Raw genomic sequence first — 22795 nt, 5'->3', positions numbered from 1 at the left:
GAGGAACTTATTCATGGCAGAGTGGTTCCACCCTTAGATATCAGAGTTGACATTTCAAAATAGGGGAGTGATAAGGACAAAGCACTCAAATCCTTCTCAGTCCACTCACCGAAAGAAACCCAAAATCAGGACACCTCTGCAGTTCACCTCACAGGTACAGCAATGGCTTCTGCTGCTATGAGCAGTGGTAACACACTGCTCCGTGGTGTTAGAAAGTAAGAAATTGGCCATTAACAAGTGGGACTGGAATAGCAAAACTTAACAGCCTTCTTTTCTAATGTCTACAGATGATAGTCAGGGGCAACATTAAGAACTCACCGATCATCGCTCACTTTTAATTTGTTCTCTGTTCCCCAGTACATTCCCTTTAATGAGCATAACTATATGTCCAGATGAACTCATCCAAAAACTATTGCAAGCAAGCATAGGCTGTAGAAGCCACCTGGCCCTAAAGCTGCACTGAAAAGCTGAGATTTTCTAAGTATTCACTGATACAATTAATGCACTGGATAGGCATTTCCTGACCCAAGAGTGTAAACTCTAATATGGATCAGACAAGCGGAAATAGCTTCTTAGACCAAGAAGGTATTCTGCATGCTACCTAGTAATTAATCTATTTAAAATACAATAGGATAATAATTAAAAATGTCCTCTTAAAAATCAAAGAGCTGAAGCCAACAGGAAGGTCAAATTTTGAGAGGAGAAATAAAAAGAAACAGAAAGTCAGCCAGTATGGCTCCAGAAAACTTTTATAGACGTCCTGTATTGATTGAGACCTTATCAAAATGAACAGAGAAGGATCTCTGACAGAGCCATTTCTGTCCCCAGGGGGCCTAATGGGTTCCCAGGTCAGCAGGTAGGATGCAAATACAAGTTGACAGGAAGCAGATGAAGACTGGCTTGTATGTATTAAATACATTAAATTTTGAGTAAAGTTCTTCATATAATAAGGCACACACAAAAAGTAAAAGTGAAATATTGCCTTAGAGCAATGAAGTCCTCAGCAATTACCTTACAACAGAGATTGCACCTCAAAATTGCCCAAAGGAACAAAAGCAAACAGCAAAAAGAGAAACAGAAGGTTCAGTTTAATTCCTAAACTGCTTTCTAAAAGCTCCTTATCTTTGTTTAAATCATACCATCCCAAACTCAGCAAACTAGGAGCACACTGTGAGTCCCTCTAGTGCCTTCCCTCTCCAAGCAGAGGGCCGTTTAAAGATAAAACCCCACACCCTCAGGAACACCGCTTCTTCAATAACACATTAACAGGTATGGAAGATTGCATTAAGCTTAGCATAAGTACCCAGCAACTTTCAGCTGCAGTTCACTAGTTACATATCTTAACCTTAAATACAAGCATTGATTTCAAGACGAAATCCACAAACCGTAAATTGAATTACAACTGTAGAACAAATTCCAGTAGGTAAGACATTGCAGAAATTTGTGTAATGTCATGCAGCCTTTTAGCATTTGAATCTGACTGGTGTCTTGCAGGTTTATACTGCAGCAAGAACTGGACAGACATTGTTCCTAAGCCCCTTAAATACGCCAGCAAAACAGTACAAGAATATCAACATACACATCAGCTTGCAGCATGTTTGTCATTGTTGTTCTTATGGGGGGTTGACAACCCAAGTTCTTGCATGGAATGTTTTGGGTTTTTTTTTTGTTTGTTTGGTTGGTTGGTTTTTTTGTACAATTGAGATTGATAAAGAATCCCACTCCTGCGTCTAACATACAGTCTTCTTGGCTATATTGAATTTTGAAGGTTTTCAGGAATAGAAAAATTACTACACCTGCCAACAGCATGTTATATTTATCAAATGTGTGTCTTCAGGAAAATGAACTTGCGATTCAGTCAGAAATTGTCTGCTTTGGGAGGTGTGATTAGACTTTAACCATTGGCATAGAAGTGCCGTTCTTTCTTCCAGTTCATTGATTTCCAGCCCAAAGGTTTATTCATGGACTACAGGTTATATAATACCTTAAAATAAATTGTGGGTGTAGCAACTGCTTATAAAAAAAAAAAAATCAAATCTGATTGCACGTTTTGAATAAAAATTCACTTTTGTATGAAAGTCCGTGTTATGATGAATCTTTATCTTACTCAAGCCTTGAAAGGAGTACATGGCTGGTGAACAGCAAATGAATTGAGCCTCTTGGTTTGCATTTTTATGAGGTATAAGAAGTTTGCAATGTATAGGGAAGTCCATAGAGATGCTAGAGCAGCAGAAACAATACAAACGTTAGCACCCAACAGAGAAACCGGGGTCTAAGTAGGCATCAGCTAGGAGAGAAAGGTAGGCTTCAAAGTTCAGCAACCTGTTTATACCTGCTCACTCTGCATAAAAGTTAAGAGCTGGGGATGACTTAAAGGCCAAGGTGAACCTTTGCTCAAGAACAGCCAAAGCAGCAAATAAAAGTACATTTGAAACCACTTAACATTTAAGATCAACCCATAATTACTGTTGCTTATTTTATCTGGCAAAAGGAGCTCCCCATCCGTCCTACATATCGTATGAATTGGAGGAATCATCTGAGGAGACTCAGTATTTCTCTCCTCTGCAGAAAATAGAGGCCAGAGCTGGGAAGAATAATACAGACCATGAAAGGCTGAACACCTCTGCCAATACTTGAGGAGCTCCTTTGGTACCACCTCTGCCAGCGCTCTGTGCCCCAGTCAGCCTGTCACCATCTGCTGAGGCCTTTAAAAAGTTGCTACAGGATTGTTCAGTATTAGAGATATAGAAGGAGCCCTCCCTATCCTCCAGGCTATATCAAAAGACGTCAGTGCTGTCCCCTATAAAGTCAGAACCTGGCTGAAAGACCCCTATATCCCTTGTTGGATGGCATTAAATGATTCTCTTATTTTAATGGAAGTAGGTGCTGTGAATAAAACATAGGCCATTGTAAGACATGCACCAGAAATATGCCAGAAGCAGAGGGTGGGCAGGAGGGAGCACAGTGCAGGTGTCATTCCTGTGTCCCAGCCTTACCTGATGAAGGTACATGAAGCTGGACAGGTCACCTACTACTGAGACATGACCAGAGATGGGTAACCACAATGAGGTAACAGCTGCCAGCTTATTACAGTCATTAGTCTCTAGTACTAGCTCAGATTTGGGGCTATGTATTAAGGATATGCTTACGGCCCAAATTTTCCAGAGGTAATCTTTGCCTTCATATAACACAGGAGAAGGATCAAGGGAAGGAGAGCAGAGACAAGGAGTCTGAAACATGGAAAGCACGTGGGGCTAAACCTTGCCTCGCATACAGTGCAAGCAGCACTGCTACTGAGCAACTTGTTTTGACAAGCAACACCCATTTTACGTGTGAAAGTATGTCCTGTGCAACACAGGAGGGACACACTCACTTAGAGTGACCAAGGTGCCCTGAGATGCAGCTGTGTGGGGTTGGCCTTATTAATGGTACCTTAATTCAGTTTCCACAGAAAAAAAACTGGGTCCTGAAGCAATGAAAACTACAGAAAAGGTGAAATTGGTTAGAAAAGCACATTTCTGCTGGAAATACACCCTCAGGACAACAGTGCTACACCTCAGCTGCGTAACAAACCAAGCTGCAGATGCCATCTGAGGGTCCAGGGAGGAGAAAGGGTGCAATGGGCCAACCCTGTCCCTCTTGGATATCTGTTTAGGAGACCACCATGAAGAGCTTGTGCTCCCATGGTCCAGCTCCTCATTGGAATGCGTTCTTGCTGTTTCACACATTTTTGCTGACATCCAAGCAGGGACTTGCAATTCTTCCCTATTTGGCTTGTCAGTAGCTCAGACAAGCTCTGGAAGGAGTTGTCACCATGTTGGGTTTTTTTGCCAGAGGTAGAGTTTTGCTTATGAACTCATACCTTTAAGGGCTCCTAGAGATACCACATCACTCTCTAGTACAGCAGGCTCCACCAGTGATCAGGCACACTGCACTCCATGGCCTCCTGTACAAAAACAACAGTATCTCTTCCTTATTCTGTGGAAAGTCATAACAAATAAAACATGCTCTGCAGATCCAGGGAGTACAGATCCCAGTTATAATGGTACCCATTTCAAATAACAAAAGAGTAAAATATAAAAAGGCTGGAGTTATTAATATGTTACACACTGTATGACAGCTCTTGAAGATATTGTAACATAACTCATTTCCCATTACAACAACTAATCTTTCATAAGGCTAATACCCAAACACTGATGGTTTTTGTTAGGTAAAACAGAAAAAAAAAAGACCAAGCCCTGTATGTATTACATAATCTCTACCTTGGGATGAAAGCAATGTGATTGTTTTCATTAACCTTTCATTCTTATAAAAGGGCAAAAATCAATAACAAATTTATTCAGGCAAGTGAAAGGCAATTTCAAGCTATTTCACAAGGGATTTCATTTCCATCGCTTTTTTCCCCCACACACACAAATTCTAATAAAAAATAATATGATCTGTCCAAATGTAAGACAAATACAAAAAGCAAGATACTGTCAGCTCCTCAAAGACACAGAATGAAACTGCCTTTTTACAGCTGGATAATTGTCTTACTAAAAATATTGCTTTCTTTTGAATCCTAAGCAAGTCTGCAAGGCAACATCTTATTGACAGCCTTTGAAACACTTTGTTGCACAGTACTGAGCTGGTCTCTTAAATAACACACCTACCATACATATTTTTTCCTACTAGAAATTAAACAATTTCTTTTTGGTGCACTTTACCCTTTCGTGTTATGAACAGAGGTTTAAATTACATAGGATTTTGATGCACTTTCCAGCTTTGCTACTCCTGTCATATTCCACAGCATTTCGCATTTTAAGGAGTTGGCTTTGAATTCATGCTCTGAAACATCTGACAAAAGCAGTGATAAAAACCACAAAGTAATTCATCGGCAGCTCCGTTTTCCACAAAGAACAAAAAATGCTGAAAAAGCACAATATATTATTATTAACTGTTTAATTTAATCTGTGACTTTACTTCACATGTCTTTCTACAAGTCCTCTGCGTATTCTTCCATGTTTTTTGCCCCAGTGCTGCAAAGCCAGGGGGGATCCCCTCAGGGCCAAAGGGGGAGCAGGGGGCAGCCCCAACCCACACCATCAAGCCCCCTGGTTCCCTCACAGTCCCCACAACTCCCAACAGGGTGTCTTTTTTTGTTATAGTAGCCTTTAAAAATACCTTTAAAAGTAAAATTATACGTTTCTATAATCACCATTATTCTACAGATGCATCTTTACTATAGGTATTGATTTTCTATTGATTCTGGTTCCTTTGCCCACCGCAATGCCACTGGAGAGCCTGAGGACAGTCACAACTTGTTATAAAATTTCAACTTCTGGGAAACTTTGTGAATAATTTTCATCATTTTCACTATTCCAAAAAAAAACCACCCTAAGATATTACATAAAGTTTAAGAGAATTTGAATGCCAACCTACCACCCATCAGCAGGGGTGTTTAAGATAAGCAAAATCAGCTCCTTCTAGTGCTACTTATCCTTATCCAGTTACTTTAGAGGGAAGTGTCGCCCAGCTTCCAGTGGCTGAAATTAGGGGTACTGAGTCCACTTCCTAAAACCCTCTGCTGCCCTCCGAGCACTGCCATTGCCACAGCACTCGCACCACACAGGACACAGTGCTCTGTGCTGGCACAAAACAGCTTGATAAATTTGCCCAATGTCTTCGCTTTGAGGATGCTATCCAGTTTCTTACTTCTATTATGTTTTCCATAGGGGAATGGAGCTTGTGATGTTGGGAAATGTGCAGTTTTCCTGTGAATTATTAATGGAAGGAAAAGCAAGCCAAAACCTGCAGAGTTGTGTTGAAGCCCTAAATCCGCAATGCATTTGGGCACATATTTCAGTAATGCTGTGCCCAAAAATCAACAAAAAAAGAGATGTAGAGATATACTCACTTCTACAGGAGGAGGAAATTCAGAGAAAGCCCACTCAAACTCAAGTAAGAAAGTATAGAAGATTCATAAAGTCTTCCAGAAACGTCTCTAGACCTTTGTAGTTAGAGTTACACGGCTACAGGGCAGCTACTCTATGCAAGCCAACACCAGGAAACCTTCAAGAAGACTTCATATAAGATAATGGTGACCTTAGAATGGCAGTAATATTGGAGAACCACCAGAAAATGCTAATAATTCAGTTTGCACAGGAGCTCATAAAAGCCCATAATCAGTATTTGGATTTATTCACTGTAAATTAAATTATAACACACAAGATGATGAAAGAAATATTATAGGGGACAAAAAGCTGTCAGTTAAAGGGATATACTTCCAGTAAATGTCATCTTTCATCAAAAAAAATTACTGTATTATTATACTACCATGTTATTAGGATGCTATGTAAATCACCATAACCTTCAAGCACGGAAAAAGTAGATAGCAAGGGAATATTCTAGGGGAAACTGAAGAGAAGCTGCTTGGTTTGTTGGGGTTTTTTTGTTTGTTTGTTTTTCTCTTCACACAATTAAAATAAAAAAGGCAAGACAACAGAAATAAGTATCTGAAAGCTGCAGAATGCACTTAAAAGGTTTCCCATTTCTCTCAAAGTGTGAGTTCCCAGATGGGAAGGACCTGCCTTTGACAGGCCATCAATCTGCAAGGATGAATCTACTGCTAGTTACAGTTAGCTAGGTTAATCATAGACAGACTTTTTTATATTCTGAATTAAATTATTTACTGAGAAACTGCACACAAACACATAGATATTCTCAAAGACTAATACTTTTATATATATAGTTATAACTTTACGCTCCTAGGGTTACACAAGTCTAAGTTGTGGTCACACTATGGTTTTTCCCACAAGATAGGAGAGCCCATTTCCTAGATGAAGTCATCAAAGATCTCATCAGTTTATATATCAGTAAAGTATGCAATCTGATGTTTTGATACCATACGAAGCAAGAAACAGAGATTAGCAGACCTGCAAGAAGGGCCTCTGAGGGACTAGCACACAGGTACACCTCCCAAGTGGACTTTGGCTGGGGATTTCTAAAAGGGATTATACAAGCCAGGTTCCTGCCCCCAAAGGGAATGAGGGGCACTCACCCTCCCATCCCATACTCGGATGTGTTTGACAGCAACAATTGCTATCCAAGCTTGTCCCAAAAAGACAGCTCTGAGCTTTAGCAGACTTGTACAGCCTGGGAACAGCCATCCAGAGGATGGGTAGAAGCATTCAGCAGGAGCTGAGCCAACATCCAAACCACTAATTTGTTCATTTCCGCTTCCAGATTTTCACTTACATATCAGATAGCAATTTTTGAACCCAACTTTGCCAAAGCATCAAAAATATACCTTTTTCCAATCATTTGAGACTAGTTAGATCTGTTGGCTTTGAGCTTGTTTTCAGACTAGAGGACTAAGGAGTCATGTTTAAACCAGCATCATACAACCATAGGACTGGAAAGGATCACAGACGATCTCCAAGTCTGCCACGCACCCCTACAGCAATACAAGATTGATAGTATTTGTTGTCCATGAAAAATGTTAATCTATTTTATCCATAAAGAACTCCACAAAGTGATGAAAATTCTATGTTTCTCCATGTCAGTCTAGTTTACTGCCTAGTTTCCCATACAACCAAAAAAAAATTTGCAAATAGCTAGCCAGAATTTCCCTTCCTGCAGTTTAATCCTTTTTTCTCTTTGTGCTACCCACCTTGACTTAAGAGACCACACTGCTATTTACGACCTTTCAAAACTATTCAACAGTGTCTCTGTCTTAAACAGGCCCCTTCTCCCTCATCAGTCATATTAAACCCCCAACTCTATGTATGGATCATCTACTTACTTTCTCACTAGTGAAAGCTTTTGTTCTTCTGATGCAAGGATAGCTTTAAACTCCAGTAGGAAACTCCACAGCTTTTGGGGTGGCGACGGTCTCCCAGGCCTAATATTAATCAAACTCTCAAATCTATCTGGGCAGATTATTGCTTTTTTACCCTGGACTTTTGTCATTACAGTTACAACAACAACAAAAAAAAATTACCCCAGTACTTTATGCAGGCTTTTGTCTTACTGTTTTAGTTCTTAGCAGTTCCCCAGCGAGCCAAAAATGCCAACTAGCTCCAGCCATGTCAAGATCAACTGAGCTCAGCTCCTTTTCTGGGCTTATGTCCCACTGCATTATCCAAATCCTTATACTTTCAGTCTTCCACACATCCTCCAACTGGCTCAGTTGTGCATTCAAGTGGCTGGCTTCCATTCTGCTTCATGGTACGTTGAATACATTATAGAAATTAGATTTAAGGTCCTCCAGATATTGCTGTGGCTAATTTCAGATTACCCAAGCTTTTCAAAAGCTCCTTTCTCATGTGCAAAACCTTCCAGTGAATAGCACTGAAGCTGCTGCCATTCCCACTATTTGAGTCTCAGAGCTACACAGACAGGCTTAAGGATATAAGAAATATTCCAGCGACTCAGCATCCCATTGCTCATCGCAGCTGAAGTGCAAGAGAGAAGCAGCACAAGAAGCAGACCACATATACCATGCTCTCTCCAGGCAAACTCCCAGCATTTCTGACAACCTAACTTATGATTCACTGACACAAAGCAGAGCATTTAAAACTGATTTTCAACAAGGTTTCACAGAACTTTTTGTTTAGGCTAAGTATAATGTGTTTATATTCTTTTCAATGCAAAGCAGGACACTGGGACAAGCTGATTTATAGCCCCTCTCGTTACACCTAGAGTATAAAAGTTCCTTTGCTTGCGCTGTAGTCAGTTGAAGATGTTGGTGAGTTCTTGTTTAAAGACAGAGAGCAATTAAATCATTTGACGAACAAAGCATAAGCTGGGCTTCTTTCCTCGTGACAAAATGAGTAATAGCTGGCATCCAGAATTAATCAATTATGCCTTCTCTTGCAGTTATTATTCCCATTAGTTTTCTTTTTTCATGCACCTTTTTTGGGAGAAACTAAACTCTTTAAACATCCCTCTTTAAACATACCATATCCAGAAGCAAAGGCAGTTTAACACTGGTATTCCCTCAGAGGCAAATACAAAAGAAAGGAAAAGAAGAGCAGAGGACCACACAAACCTCCTTTAGCTCCACGTCTGTCTCCATTCCTGAGCCACGAATAAATTGAACCACTGTTGGATATCTACCTGTATGAAAGACCTCTGGGTGCCCGCTCTTGCCAAGCCTAGCCCACTTTCTGGTCCTAACAGAGCTCTCCAGCATCTACGAGAAGGAGGTGGGTGAGCACAGGAGCAATGCTCAGCGGCAGCACAGCCCTTCCTACACAGAAGTTCCCTTTCAACAACGGAAATTTTCACTTACAGACCTACACAGAAATTAAACTCCCTTCTGTACAGTAGGTCCATATATAATGCTCCAGTGTACATGGATTATAAACACCTGCCCTTAGCAATTCACAATAAAACCTTTGAATAACGTATAGTAGTCAGGCACATTAATTATGGTTAAGAGCCATATTTTATCCACAGAATTGCCTTTGGAGCTAATTGAGGTAGTCAGTAGCTACTCAGGGAGAAAAAGGCTGGTTTTGGCTTACAGGTACTCCCAGAAGAAAGGTCAACTAAACATCAGAGAAGCACATTTCACTACACAGACACAGAAAACAGATTGAACACTCTTCAAACTCCCTGCCTCAAAATACCATCAATTAAAGGCCCAGGGTGTAAGCAAAATGATACCAGTCACTGTTTGCAACATGCTTTTGAACGTTGCTTTCTTACCCAAGCAAGGAATTTGGGGCATCAGGGAGTTTCCTAAAACAGTGACGCATTAAAGCACTACTGGAATTCAGTGCTATTGGCACTGTGATCTCACTTCTCTAAGTTCATTCTTGTTGCACAAGACAAATATTTAAACTTTTACTTAGGATCTAAACATCTGCCCATCTCATTTCCCATTCCTTGGATTAAAACCTCCTCTGATTCAAATGTGTTATAGAGAGACAGATTTTTGGGTGCCCGATATTTTAAACTGCTTTACAAAAGGTATTTATATAATATAAAGTATAAGTATATGTTATACAATAAATATATTTCTAATGCCTATTTATCCACAACTTCTGTACACTTCTATATGCAAAATGCTTGGAGAAATAAGCACAGAATATAATGACTGAAATGTAGAGAATTTGTACATTAAATCACCAAGTATAGGAAAAATATTTTGCAACAAGGAACAAAAAAGACGTCCCATAGATGTAGGGGGGGAAAGCAAGTATTCAGGAGAATTAATGTATTTTAGAGTTAATACTAAGCAAAGCCTACTCAAAAAGGATTTGGAGAATATTTATGCGCAACATGCTCCAACAGAAAAAGGAAATGTCAGTAAGTACGTCCACAAAGTGCTCCCTGACATGGGCGAGGATGATTTTCTCCTTTTAGCGAAATAGGAATGAGGCATGGGGACACCTATAGTACAAGCCAGGTTGGTCCCGTATTCAAATCCTATCCTCACCCTGGCAGACCTTGTCCTTCTGGAAATTGCATGCAGTTCCCCTGCCTCCCACCACCCCATTTAGAGCCACCAGATTCTAACGTTTCACAGACAAAAGCCACTGTGCCTTCAGTTTCACCACAGTCCAAGAGCAGGAGGAAACCGTGACTAACGTGCCCTTTTTCTGAGCAAAGCTCTGGCTGTTCCATTCAGCAAAACTCTCAGCTGCCTCCTTGGCTGTAATCCTGTCATCAAGAGAGACACAAAACATGACAGATCTGCCCATCAGCTGGACACAAAACACATCTGCAGGGCCGGCAGCTTGAGTCATTAGCAGCACTGCAGGCAGCAGTTGCACACATGATGTGCTCTGCTCCGGTTCAAATGAAACAAGAGAGAGCTGGATGCCCACTGCCACCCAGAGAGGCCAAATCTTCTTTACAGGTCCAGTAGGTTCAAAATACGCCAGCAGCAGGGAGCTGAGCTGACCAAAGGCATTGCATAATGCTTGATGCCGATTTTAACTTCAGCTTTGCCACGGCTTCCAGATCATAAGCAAAGGTTAATTGTAAATCATATATAAGGATTTAAATTATGCAAAAAAAAAAAAAAAAAAGACTAAGCAGCATTCTCCTCTCCTACCCCCAACACAAAGGTAGAAGATACTTCTATTTTTTTTTCAATTCAACCCTTTCTATAGTCTGCAAACAAAGAAAGACCTTTGGGGTTCACAAATATTCAATAGCCAAAAAAATCTGCTTGTTCATTTGCAAGTATTTTCCACATCTTTTTCACTTTTCTGCATTGCAGTGTCTGCTCTCATAGGAAATTCATATTCTAAGAAGATAAGCTTAAGGTGACCTTTAATTTACCTCCAAATTATTTATTTCATTAGCTACAGCACTACACCTTTTTTGCTTTTGAATAATCCCAGGCACAAACCAAGCATGCTGAATTCCACATATATCACAACATACCTGCTAACCTGAGACAGCAAACGTTACTTTTAAATGGAGATATGCTACAACATATACCACAGTGAAAGGACTTTATCCTGATTCGCTTTTCTTACCTGGATTAGTTGCTATACAGCATTTTTAAATTTATAATTACTCCACTGCCCATCTTGCAATTAGTGGAGCTTAGTTGCTCATATACCTTACAAAGTAAACTTGCTAACCAAATTCTCTCCAGACTCAGCTACAGGTATATTCAACGTATTTTAGATTTGTAAGCTTATTCTGTAACACCCTCTGAAATTGTCAGTGGTACAAAGCTAGAAAATTTTTAGCCAAAACACCCTTACGTATATCTCTTTCTAGATGGTGAAATTGCTAAAAAGTGTTTTCTAAGCCTGAATGTTTTTAATAAAATCTTATTATAAGATGGCAGGAGGCACAGAAATCTATAATAGTCCTTTTTTTAAAAATTAAGAGCTTTGTCCTCCCACTTGAGGAAGTTTGGCTCTTTTATGTCATGTAGATTTACATACTGAATATTCAGCAACAGTTACACACCTCTCCCCAGTGCCAGAAACAGGTTATTAACTTGCTTTTTTGTTTTAATTATGAACTTAGACAAATTTATTTTTTGCTTCCTTTGAACAGGAAAGGGACACGTTACCAATTAACTCAGCATTCAGACTACATCACTCTCACCAAGCTTGAAAACTGTTCCAGGCAGAATAGCTGACGCACACCCAATCATTTCTCCTATTTATAGACCTCATTGTACTTGCTCAGCTGAAGACACCAAGGTACCTTGGAACGGGCATCCACACGTGGAGGCACTTAAACTTTTTTCTTTACCCACACCCAGCATTATTACAAAGCAGAATATCATTTCAACTGATCTGTACTGAGCTACTCAGCATAAAGTTGCTCTGTTTCCAAAGCAGAGCATTTGCTGCAATTGTCAGTAGGAGCAAGTTTTTTTCTGCCATATTATTTTCGGCTGATACTCCACTAATCACATTTCAGCTTGTGCTGCTCTTCACTCAGCAGTCATGTTGAATCTGAACTTCCCATTGTTGTCACTAGGGAAAAAAGTGATACACTGCAGCACTAATTCCCTTCCTTTTCATGTTATTTTTGATCTCCAAATCATAAAGTGCTCTGAATTTGCTAAATTTGTTTCATTAAAAAGTGTTAATCTATATATTTTGGTAACGGATTTAAATACTTATATGTCTTCTTTTTTTTTTTCCACCAACTGAAATATCATTAGTAGTTTCTTCTCCAAAAATGGGTGGGCAGCGCCTCTCAAGTTATTCATTCTGTATCGCCCCCCCCCTAAAACGATCAGGTCATTTAGATGAAAGGAAAGGTTCATCAGCACTATAGCATTTGAATTTTGACCCCTACTGGTTAGTGGTGGCCAAGCTCAGAAAAAAACCTCTCCCAGCACAGCCTGAGCATTTTCCTGCAGGACTTAATTCAAAGAGCAGCTTTGGTCCACTCATCTGTCAGACTGGCCTTTTCTGACTCAGATATAACTTAATACTCCCAGGAAATTTTCTATAATTCTTTATGATGTGAAACCTTAACACCAAAGATCTCACAACCAGGTTGGGTGATATGCTGCTCCTTAGAGGCAAGAAAACACAGCCATTTTAAAGTTATCATAGACTACTGGGTTCGAACATTAACGCTGTCTTACAGGTTAACCAGAGACACACAAGGACAGGGGATCTGCCCTTTCTGATGATAGTAGCAGACCTATAGGGAAGTCTTCAGGTGCTGCTTTGGGTCCTTCAAATGCATCAACAAAATCAAAAGTGGGATCTATCGTACCATAGCACCAAGAGAGGTAAATTTAATATCACAGGGGAAAAAAAGTGTAAGATCCTTGGTAATGCTGGGGGGAGGGGGGACGGGACAAAACAAAACCAAACCATAACATGCACTTAAATGTTCCAACTTTCTACCAGCGTGCTTGTATAATAGGCTCTGAGAACATTCACACTAAGACTGCAAATAGGCCTTTAACCTCAACCAAGACCTTGGACACCAGCTCTTCTCCCAGTCCGCTCTTGCTTCTTTTCAGAGAAAGTCACATATGGTACATTAGCAACAACATGTATAACCGTAGACATCTTCCTCCTAGAGTCTTCCTCCTCCCCATAGCACTGTCCTAATGGTAACAACAGACACAGAGCAGTCCAGCAATATGTCAGCATTTTCTTTCATGACTGACCTGTTATTGCCAAGATGCTGCTGTAAAAGGTACCCTTCAGTCCTTGGAAACTACTATCACTGCTGCAGCAACAAGTCAGTAACAAACCCAAGCCAATATACACACAGGTTAATTAAAAGGGATTTAAAAGAAGTATTAGGAAGAAGTAACCTATATAAACCCAGACCAGTCTCTGTTCTCCTCTGCATCTAACAAATAGATTTTGAGGTTCCAAATGACAAATCCCAAGGCCATGATACCCGATTCCCTCATCTTTCTCTTTTTCTACCTACTTGACACAGCTAACCACGGAGGTCTGCAACAATGCTCACGTGTGAGATCTCCCATTCGTGCATCTACCTGCTGCAGAATCCAGGCAATGCCCAAAAGGTGGATTGAAACATTCAAAGCATGCTTTGCTATGCGCTGAAAACCATGGAGAGGTTTTGCTAATGATTTCCATCTCCAAATTGACTGTGTGTGAACAGAAGCAAAAGCAGTGAAGCCTGCAGCAAGCTCAAGGAAATCTGGGAGACTTTCTCCCTGCCTCTGAAACTTCAGGTGCTGACAAGCGAGCTCATACAGCAGCTCCTTTCCTGCAAATTCCTACAAGTATTGTGAAGGAACCATTGGATTTGAAGTCCTCTCTCTCTGGTCAGTATCAGCCACTGAACCCAGCTGACAGAGTTATCAAAAAATCTAAAGTAATCCTGGGAAGACATAATAAATGAACCATGATGGCAAATTTGAGAAAAAGACAATCAACCTCATTAATGGGCCCCCATTAATCAACCCCACTTTATGGATGCATGGAAGTCGCATCACGCAGAACTGACAGATGCATTATAACAGCCAAGACAACCAGCATTTAGAGAGTTTGTCCTCCAGGTCTGCATTGTCTTAAGTGACCACTTACTAAGTATTACCTGAGTTTTTTATCTTCCATGTCTGCCAGAAGAAAATAGCCTTCACTGAAGGCACACTAGGAAATACTGGTTTGGTTTTAGCACTAGCCCCAGCTAGGTCTCTTTGGTCAGTCGGGGTACAGCTTCATGTTCTGGTTGTAAAACAAGGGATTAGTGATATTTTAATACTAGATAATGAAGACATTGGATACACAACAACGGGGTTTAGTTCTGTTTCTTTTTAAATTCAGCTGACGGATGCATAAGAACTTGCCTGTAAGGCAGTCAAAGCCAGAAAGTAAGGCAAGAAATACGGCCAGAAGCTGAAACCTGCATCTTATATTTCCCACCTTCTTCTTTCTCATTAAAAGAAATATCACACTATTATCTGGATTGTGCTTTTTATTTAATCAATTACTCCATAAAAGAGTGAATTAAGCTAGGGTGTCAGACTCTTAAATAACCAACAATCAATTAGCACTTTAAAAAAAGAAGCACAGATGCGCTCATTACTCAGCATCAAGAAATCCACCTTAACCAACAGAATGAAATTGCTGCTGTCCTCTGTCATCAATGCCTATGGGTCTATTTAGTCCTTTAAAACACAATGAATATCCAGCTATTCTTCTGAAGGTTTGAAGAGTGAGACAATGCTAATCCCTGTAGAATTAAATACATAAAGGTATCTGTGATATGACTGCCAGAAAGAGACTTTTTGAAGTCAAAAGCACATGTGTGAAAGGTGGGAAACCATTTAAGCCTCCCTTCAAAATCCCTGAGCTCTGGTGTCATGTTAAGATATTCGATGATGCTCACAAGAAAAGTTACAAATTTAGAACGAAACCCATGTTTATCATCTGTCATGATATGTTGTATCCTGCTTTAAAGCATGCCTTCAGAAACATTGAGGTGGGAATGTATCAAGATATACAATACTGATTGCAAACACAAGGCCTGAAGGAGAAAAGGAGACAAGAATAGAGGTCATAGAACAACACATCACACCATGTCTCGGGTCTTAATGTCAAGAGGGGAGGAGGTGAGGTCTTGCAAGGCATTATGGGGCAGGGTGTTTGGCTAAGACACCCTGGTTTACCACCTCTCAGGAAAAGGAACATAGCTCATTTCGTATCCTCCCTGTCTCTTGAGGAGGCCGAAGGGACGACATAAGGCTAGAAGGCAGCAACTTCCATAAGCAAAGCAAGAGACTCATTTCAAGTTAAAAGAGGAAGATTCCAGTTAAACTAGGGTGAAGGAGAGGTAAGAGCTAAGGTGCTGAAAGACACAAGGACCATCTCAGCTGTTGGGTTTTCTTTTAACAGTGTGTCCCCTTCCAGCGCTGGAGACTACACCTTAATCAAACAACTTTATCTTTAAGTCTTACTTAGTGATAAATCCAACCCTAAATAGATACAACACACTGCTGGTCAATTCAGGGAAGCATCCCTTAAACCTGCACTCCCAGGGCACGCTAGCAAGCCCCCAGCTCTCCATCAAATTGCTTCAAGGGACAAAGGACTGCGTGTCTGTAGACATCAGCTTGAGAGCAGATATCCCTAGGGGTAACAGCAGGAGATCTTGTCTTCTGGAGAGCAGGGATAACAAAGAAGGCTCTCCCGGGCAGTAATGAAGACACCCAACCTGCAGGCATCTCAAAGGTGTGTGCAATATCACTGAGCCCAAGTAATTATCTCTTTCAATTTTAGCCTTTTGCAGGGCTTTGACTGACCTGTATTTTATCATCTGTGTCCTAATTACTGGAGAGTGCATTTTTTTTTAACTGTATCTTATATAAGCCCCCAGAAAATGAAGTTGGCAGGTATTATCTCCTGACCATCTTGCTGTGAAAGCTTTATGACCTAGTCCTTTTACATCAGCTCATGAATGACATCTCCATGAGAATGACTGCCAAAAGCATGCAAGGACAGACATATTTACAATGCCAGAGTCCAAGAGCTTAATTAATGATGACAGAGTACAAAAGGTTAAGTGGAAGCAATGGATAGTTTAATACTATTCTTAAAGAAATATTTTTTCAGCCCAAACTTATCACTGGTTTTGTTGCTGTTGTGGAAGGGAAATACTACACGCTGATCAGAAGTATCTCTGCATATCATAGTACATTACAGCAAGTACATTACATGTCAGCATTTAGTACATTCTCAGATTTTTAACCAGGAAAACAACAGATGAGCGTGCAGGATATAAGTCCAAGCATACCTAATAAAATATCACTTTTCCACATTCAATAAAAAAATAAAAAACCCTATAACTTAACTGTCAATTCTTTTAGAGATATATCTATCTTATCCCCCATTCTAAGCTATAAATTCTCAATAAATTTTATCATTTGACCTCCCTGTGGAGGATTTGTGGCATTTGAACAATAAATCGATAGTGTGTTATGAAACACTGGCTCACTGAGGCGATCCTCTGAAATGACACATTCAAGAAAAATTGTATTTGCTAGAAAGAGTCTCTATTTTCCCTTTTGGAATAGATAGCATCTGACATTCAGCATCACTTTCAGTTTAACCAGAGCAAAGAAGCCACCTAAACTCTCAATGACAGCCACAGGAAAATCGTATCTGAAAGGGAGGGTGAGACAAAAAAGGGAAAAATCTAAGGAAATGCACTTGGACTGTAGAAATACAGAGTTTGGTTCCTATTGTTGCTGCCTAAGACATCTTTCTGGACACTGAGCAAGCCATTTCCCCTTCCCATGCCTCTGCTCCCTTCCACAAAGGGACATACTCATTTTTAGTCTTTCCTTTTTAAGACCGTAAACTGGCAGATAAAAGAGTAAAGTCTCTTTCGAAAGGAAAGTCTCTTTACGGAACACACAGCACTGTCTTCAGTATAGCAGCCATATTTTTCAAAAGGGTAACACCTATTAATGAGAAAGGGGATTTTGACCTCTTCAGACTTGAAAGCATTTTTTGTATCAGTAGCAAAAGTGTCACAAATACAAGGTGGTTCAAGAGAAAGTTAGAAATAGTCTTATCAGATGCTATCTACAGCAAAAGCTGAACAGTCTTTTATTATTACACTTCTTTCTTGTAAATACTGTGTTTGATAATCAAACAAAAATGCTAATGAAAAGTTTCAGTCAACTTTCCACTTAAAGCCGGAAAGCTGTCACTAACTAGCACTGGTAGTGGCGAGACATCCTATAAAAGGTAAATTATCATCAGTAGAGCAGCCAAGAGCTGAGACAATTCCCATTAACAGATAGGCTTGTTAAAAGACTTCTCAGAGAAGCTAAATACCAAATAAGTATCAAGTTTAAATAGACCAAGGCAACAGCTGGCCAGTTAGGAATATGCTAGAGGTGACCTGAGGGTGTAATAAAGTCAAAGTTGACTCCACTTCAGTAAACAGGCTGCCAGCAACTCAGCAGCTTTCATAAGCAGTCAAGAATTAAAAAAAAAAAAAAAAAAAAAAAAAAGCAACCAAGAACCAGGTTAACAATGCCACTGGAGAGCTCATTAGAGTGCCTTTGCCTTGCCTTTTTTCATGGGAAAAAAAAAAAAAAAGAGAAACTAAAATAAAAATTCTGGTTTATGAGTCAATAATTGTTGCTTTGTGGAATGAGATCTTTCTTCAAAAAAATCAACATCACCTACCCAGCCTGTTTCCTTCCCTGTTATTAGTAGTACCTCCGGTTCTTTTCTATGACATTTAAAATGTATTCAATTATTGTCCTATGAATGTGCATTAGAAGTTCTCCAGACTTGATCTCACCATGTACATCTACACATCTAATGTATTGCAGACTGGGTCTTGCCAGTACTGTCAAGCAACTAAACAAGAAGAAATATTTCCAATGCTTTGTTTAGAGAGAGCAGTCATCAATATAGCTTATATGCAATTTGCTGCTCCCAGGGCTCCTCTCACCAAACCTTTAAAACATCAAGCTGCTGTTTCCTCAACCTCTTACATCATTTATGCTCCCTAACAAATGATTCACCCATTACTCATCTTCCTTTCACTCCCCATCCCTGTCTTTTTTTACCCGGATCCTCATCTGTCTGTAATCTTCTCTCTTCTTCCATATGCCCAATTCATAATGCTTCCTTGACATTGTCAGTCCTGTTGCAGAGACAGCTGCCACATCATCTCCCCAACTCCTCTCAGCTGGAACTGTCAGTCAGGACTGAAAAGTCACTTTTTAACTCAGTAAAATAAAAAAACATATACAATTTTTAGCTATGGTGACTTAGTTTTGCTTCCTGGAGAAACAAACCTTCAACAAGCATCCTCAGAGAGCTTACAAACAGTACATCATGCCATACCAGTAAGATGTCCTATACTCATCCCTATGGAATTAAAAAAAAAAAAAAAAAAGCAAGCACATCTTGCAGGAATGCACAGGCTGAACAGAAAAGAATGAACTTTAGTAAGATACACTTAAACCAGCAGAGAATTTAAACACTTTTTTATGGTGGTCCATTAATTTTGTTTTAAAGAACTCATTGCTTCCATTAGGCCTCTTCTCCCTACAAGAGATACTCACATCAAAAACTCTCCAGTAAATTGCTCATCATTTTCCACACTTCTGCTCAGTGCTAAAGCAATGAAATAACAGTCCATTTCAGCAAATAAGCCTTTACTCGCCATAACGACAATGTGTTATAATTTGCCGGGGGCTGTACTACCAGATGGCAAACCTATAACTCCACATGCCAACCCTCCATTATTTATTCAGAGATTCCTCAGAAAAATCAATTTGTTTCTTTTCACATTTGGAGGCTTTTACTAAGAGAAAATTCATAGGAGGTCCACAAAAATCCTACTTTCTTCTTGGAAGGCAGTTGCCAACATTGGCCTGAGCTAAATGCACACTGCTGGCATAGCAGGGGAAGGAGCATGAGCCAAGAAAAGCCTGAGCCACTGAGAACATCCTGGCACCCATTTCTGGCAGTCATGGGAAACTCATGCATCACTGCTGGATTTCCATATCCATGTGCCTACCGTCAGTACCACAGGCTCTGGTTTTTCTTCTCTACCCTCCCAAACTCCGTGCTAAGCATGAAGGCAGAAAAGAGCCTGGGCACTCTGCACCAGCTCCTGCAAACGAGTTTTAAGAGAACATACAGCCTTAACGAGCACATTGCAGGATTGGTACTGTCAAAAGCACAATAATACTCTGGGATTTTATATTATTAATGCATAGAGATGTGTCATACTTCTGCATATTGATAGAAACTCACCAATTTCTGGGTGACATTAACCTGATCTTTCTTTCATGTAAATAAAAATAAAGCCAATGACACACAAAGGTGCTTTTCTCCTGGTAAGTTGGGGGGTTTGCTGCTTTGGAGTTTAGTGGGGTTTTGTTTTTTTCCCCCCAAAACAATAAACTAGAAGGTTTGTTAAAATTAGTATGAAAAAAATTACAATTTGTAAAAAGATGTGTGAACTCATGTGGATTTAGGAGTTTTGCAATCAGCATCAATAAGTTAGACAGGCATTCAAATAAATTCACTCATAGGCATTTCCCGCTGAATAGAAGTGCAGAGTTAGAAGAGTATGATGTAAGGCACAAAAGATATTCTTTTAAAATACATGTATATAACATCCAATATGCAGGAATGGTCTGTCATTAAGTTTTTATACATTTATAGTAGTCCAGACTTACACAACACCTTAACTTGGTGACCCATTAGTTATTTGCATGTATTTATTAAAAAAAAAAAAAAAACAAAACAAACAATCAAAGATGATAAGGAAAAATAAAACTAAGGATATACAACAACCATACACAGCTTTAAACAACTTAACTGAATCTGCTTGGATATTCCTTTCAGCCAAGAGGTCCCTTCACACTCTCAGCATTTTCCAAGTTTAAGGAGTCATCCTGGACAGGGTGTAGCCTGAAAGTACCTCACAAGTATAAAACAGGGGAAAGGTTTGGAAGACACGAATACAACCCCTGTTTGATGCAGATCATAAAACATTGCTCTGCAGGCGCTGCTGCTCAGCGAGCTGCCACCACCAACCTGACTGCACTGCAGACCTCAGTCACCCACGGCGGGTCCTTATCTCTGCTTGAAAGCACTGGGGTTGCTCTAAACCTGTTTCTCATTCAGTGCAATTTCAGTTTGTACCCCCAGGACCTTGTATACCGCTTTAAGAGAGTTCACTGCACATTTACCTTTACTTCAGATAGGCTTTTTCACCCCTGGGCTGAGAAGGCAATAATTCACTACATCTAGCGCAAATGATCCTAGTATTCATACAATATAATAAGGACTTTAACATTGTCCTGAGATTCTCTATACACATAGAACTGTGCTTCCAGGAACGTGCTTCCCATTGGCTTCTATGGCTTGTAGAAGTTGTACGTAAAAATCTTCTTTCTGCACACAGGAAAACCTAGATATGATAGCTGTCATGGCTGCTTGTTTTTTAACTCAACCTCTTTTAAGGGAACCTACACAGGGGGGGGGAAAAAAAAAAAAAAAAAAAAGGCTTGGAACCATTCAGGGACCCCAAAAGCTCCAAACGTATCTTTCTCACCCAGAAAATTCACACTATTTCCCAAATGTTTGCCAGTCTAGAAGCAAATCAGCCCCACCAATGCTCATCAAGACACTTTTCCGTGTACACAGTATCTACTGGATCCGAAAAGATGTACTGTTATGTCTGTCCTTTGAAGGTGAGGGCTAACAGGAAGAGAAGTGGAGGATACTTAAAATAAGCATTCACCACGTGCATCTCAATTTTTGCATAAACCGTTAATTATTATAGAAATAATCACTGGCATGCCTGGAATCTAAGAAGGAAGAACATCAGTGGAAGTTTTCTGGTCTTTATTTTGGATATAAGCCATCAGAAAGTTCATCCTTTCTCTCACTCCTATGTTGTTCTGGTTCACAAGAAGTTTATCACCTTCATTACCAAACAGTAGACAAATACCTGAAGCAAGACGTAAATATTTTCAAAGCTATGTCCTGATCAAATCTCTCTCAAGCTAATTCATTGATTCCTCCTGTAGTTTCAGAAGCATAAACAGGTTGTGCTGCATTTTAGTGTGCAGCACTTCACAGGGAAACCATGCAAAAATCCTTGCACTACGACCACACGCGTGACATGGGTTGTAAACGCAAAATGTCTGTATCATGACAATTTGTTTGAAGCAGCAATACCACGAGTCAGAGACTCCCATGATAAGGACAGAACACGGATGCCTTATAGCTTCATTAGGCTGCTGGAAAAAACCTGCCAAAGCCCACAGACACAGCAAGCTACCTCTCCCTCGGTGCTTCAAATACACAGCTTACAACAGCAAGATTCAAGTGCTATAAAGCACTGGGATTGATAGCAGCTCTTCTGCCAAGCTCTCCCCACGAAGAGGACAGCCCCGATGCCAGACAGACAGAGCTGGCACAGCCACAGCATCAGCATTTCCTAGAGAACATCCACTTTAGGAACAGTCTCCTCCTCACACAAAAACACTTCAGGAACTGTCCAAAGGAGCCTAAAACAGACAGGCAATTCCCAAACAAATACTGCACCCATTCCAAGACAGAAAATATAGCGTACGTACTAAGTATGCATAGTAAATCAAGACTCGACACCTATTTGGGGGAATTTTGCTCTTATTTAGGCAAGGCACATAACTAATGTACACATTCACATATACCTGTTGCTTAACACAGAGTTGTGCGTGCTTGACAAACACAGTACGAGCTGCGTGTGGGAACAGCCACCGGTGCACAGAGATCTTAGGGCCAACAGAAGCAGCTCACTAGCAAAACCTCCACCAGAGAGGAGGCAGGAGGAAAGAGAAAAGAACCAGGCAGGCCCACAAATTTAGTAGGAGAGCTATGAGGTTGCATTTAGCACTCAGTGTTTTGTAAAAGTTTGGCCCTTTGCGCCTGGCTGATGCACAGCACCACCTCCCAGTGCTGGTAGGATTGACCAAAAATCTCCGCTTCAAACGCTCTTTCGCCCACCGCTAACATCTAATTTGCATTTTCAGGCCAGGCATGCGTCTATATAAAATATACATTATGCAAATATACCGTGCCTACCCGCATTTCAATAGAAAGTATTGAATGCAACACAGTCAGGCAAATAAAATAAGTAACATCAACCCTGGTATATGTGCCCGGCAAGTGCCACATGCTTTGCAAGAAAACCCAGGCTGGTGGGGGCACGAATCAAACACTTGTTATTTGTGGGTTACCTGAAAATGGGTTTTAGACTGGACAGCAGTTTGTAATTAACTACATATCCCATGTTCATTTGTGTTATTTCAGCAAATAAGAACTTGCATAAACTCAAGGGGTAGAAAATACTTTTT

This window comes from Vanellus vanellus (genome assembly GCF_965231255.1).
Source record: "Vanellus vanellus genome assembly, chromosome: 7".
NCBI classification, from domain to species: domain Eukaryota; kingdom Metazoa; phylum Chordata; class Aves; order Charadriiformes; family Charadriidae; genus Vanellus; species Vanellus vanellus.
The sequence above is the reverse complement of the archived record's forward strand: the minus strand, read 5'-3'. Positions refer to the sequence as shown.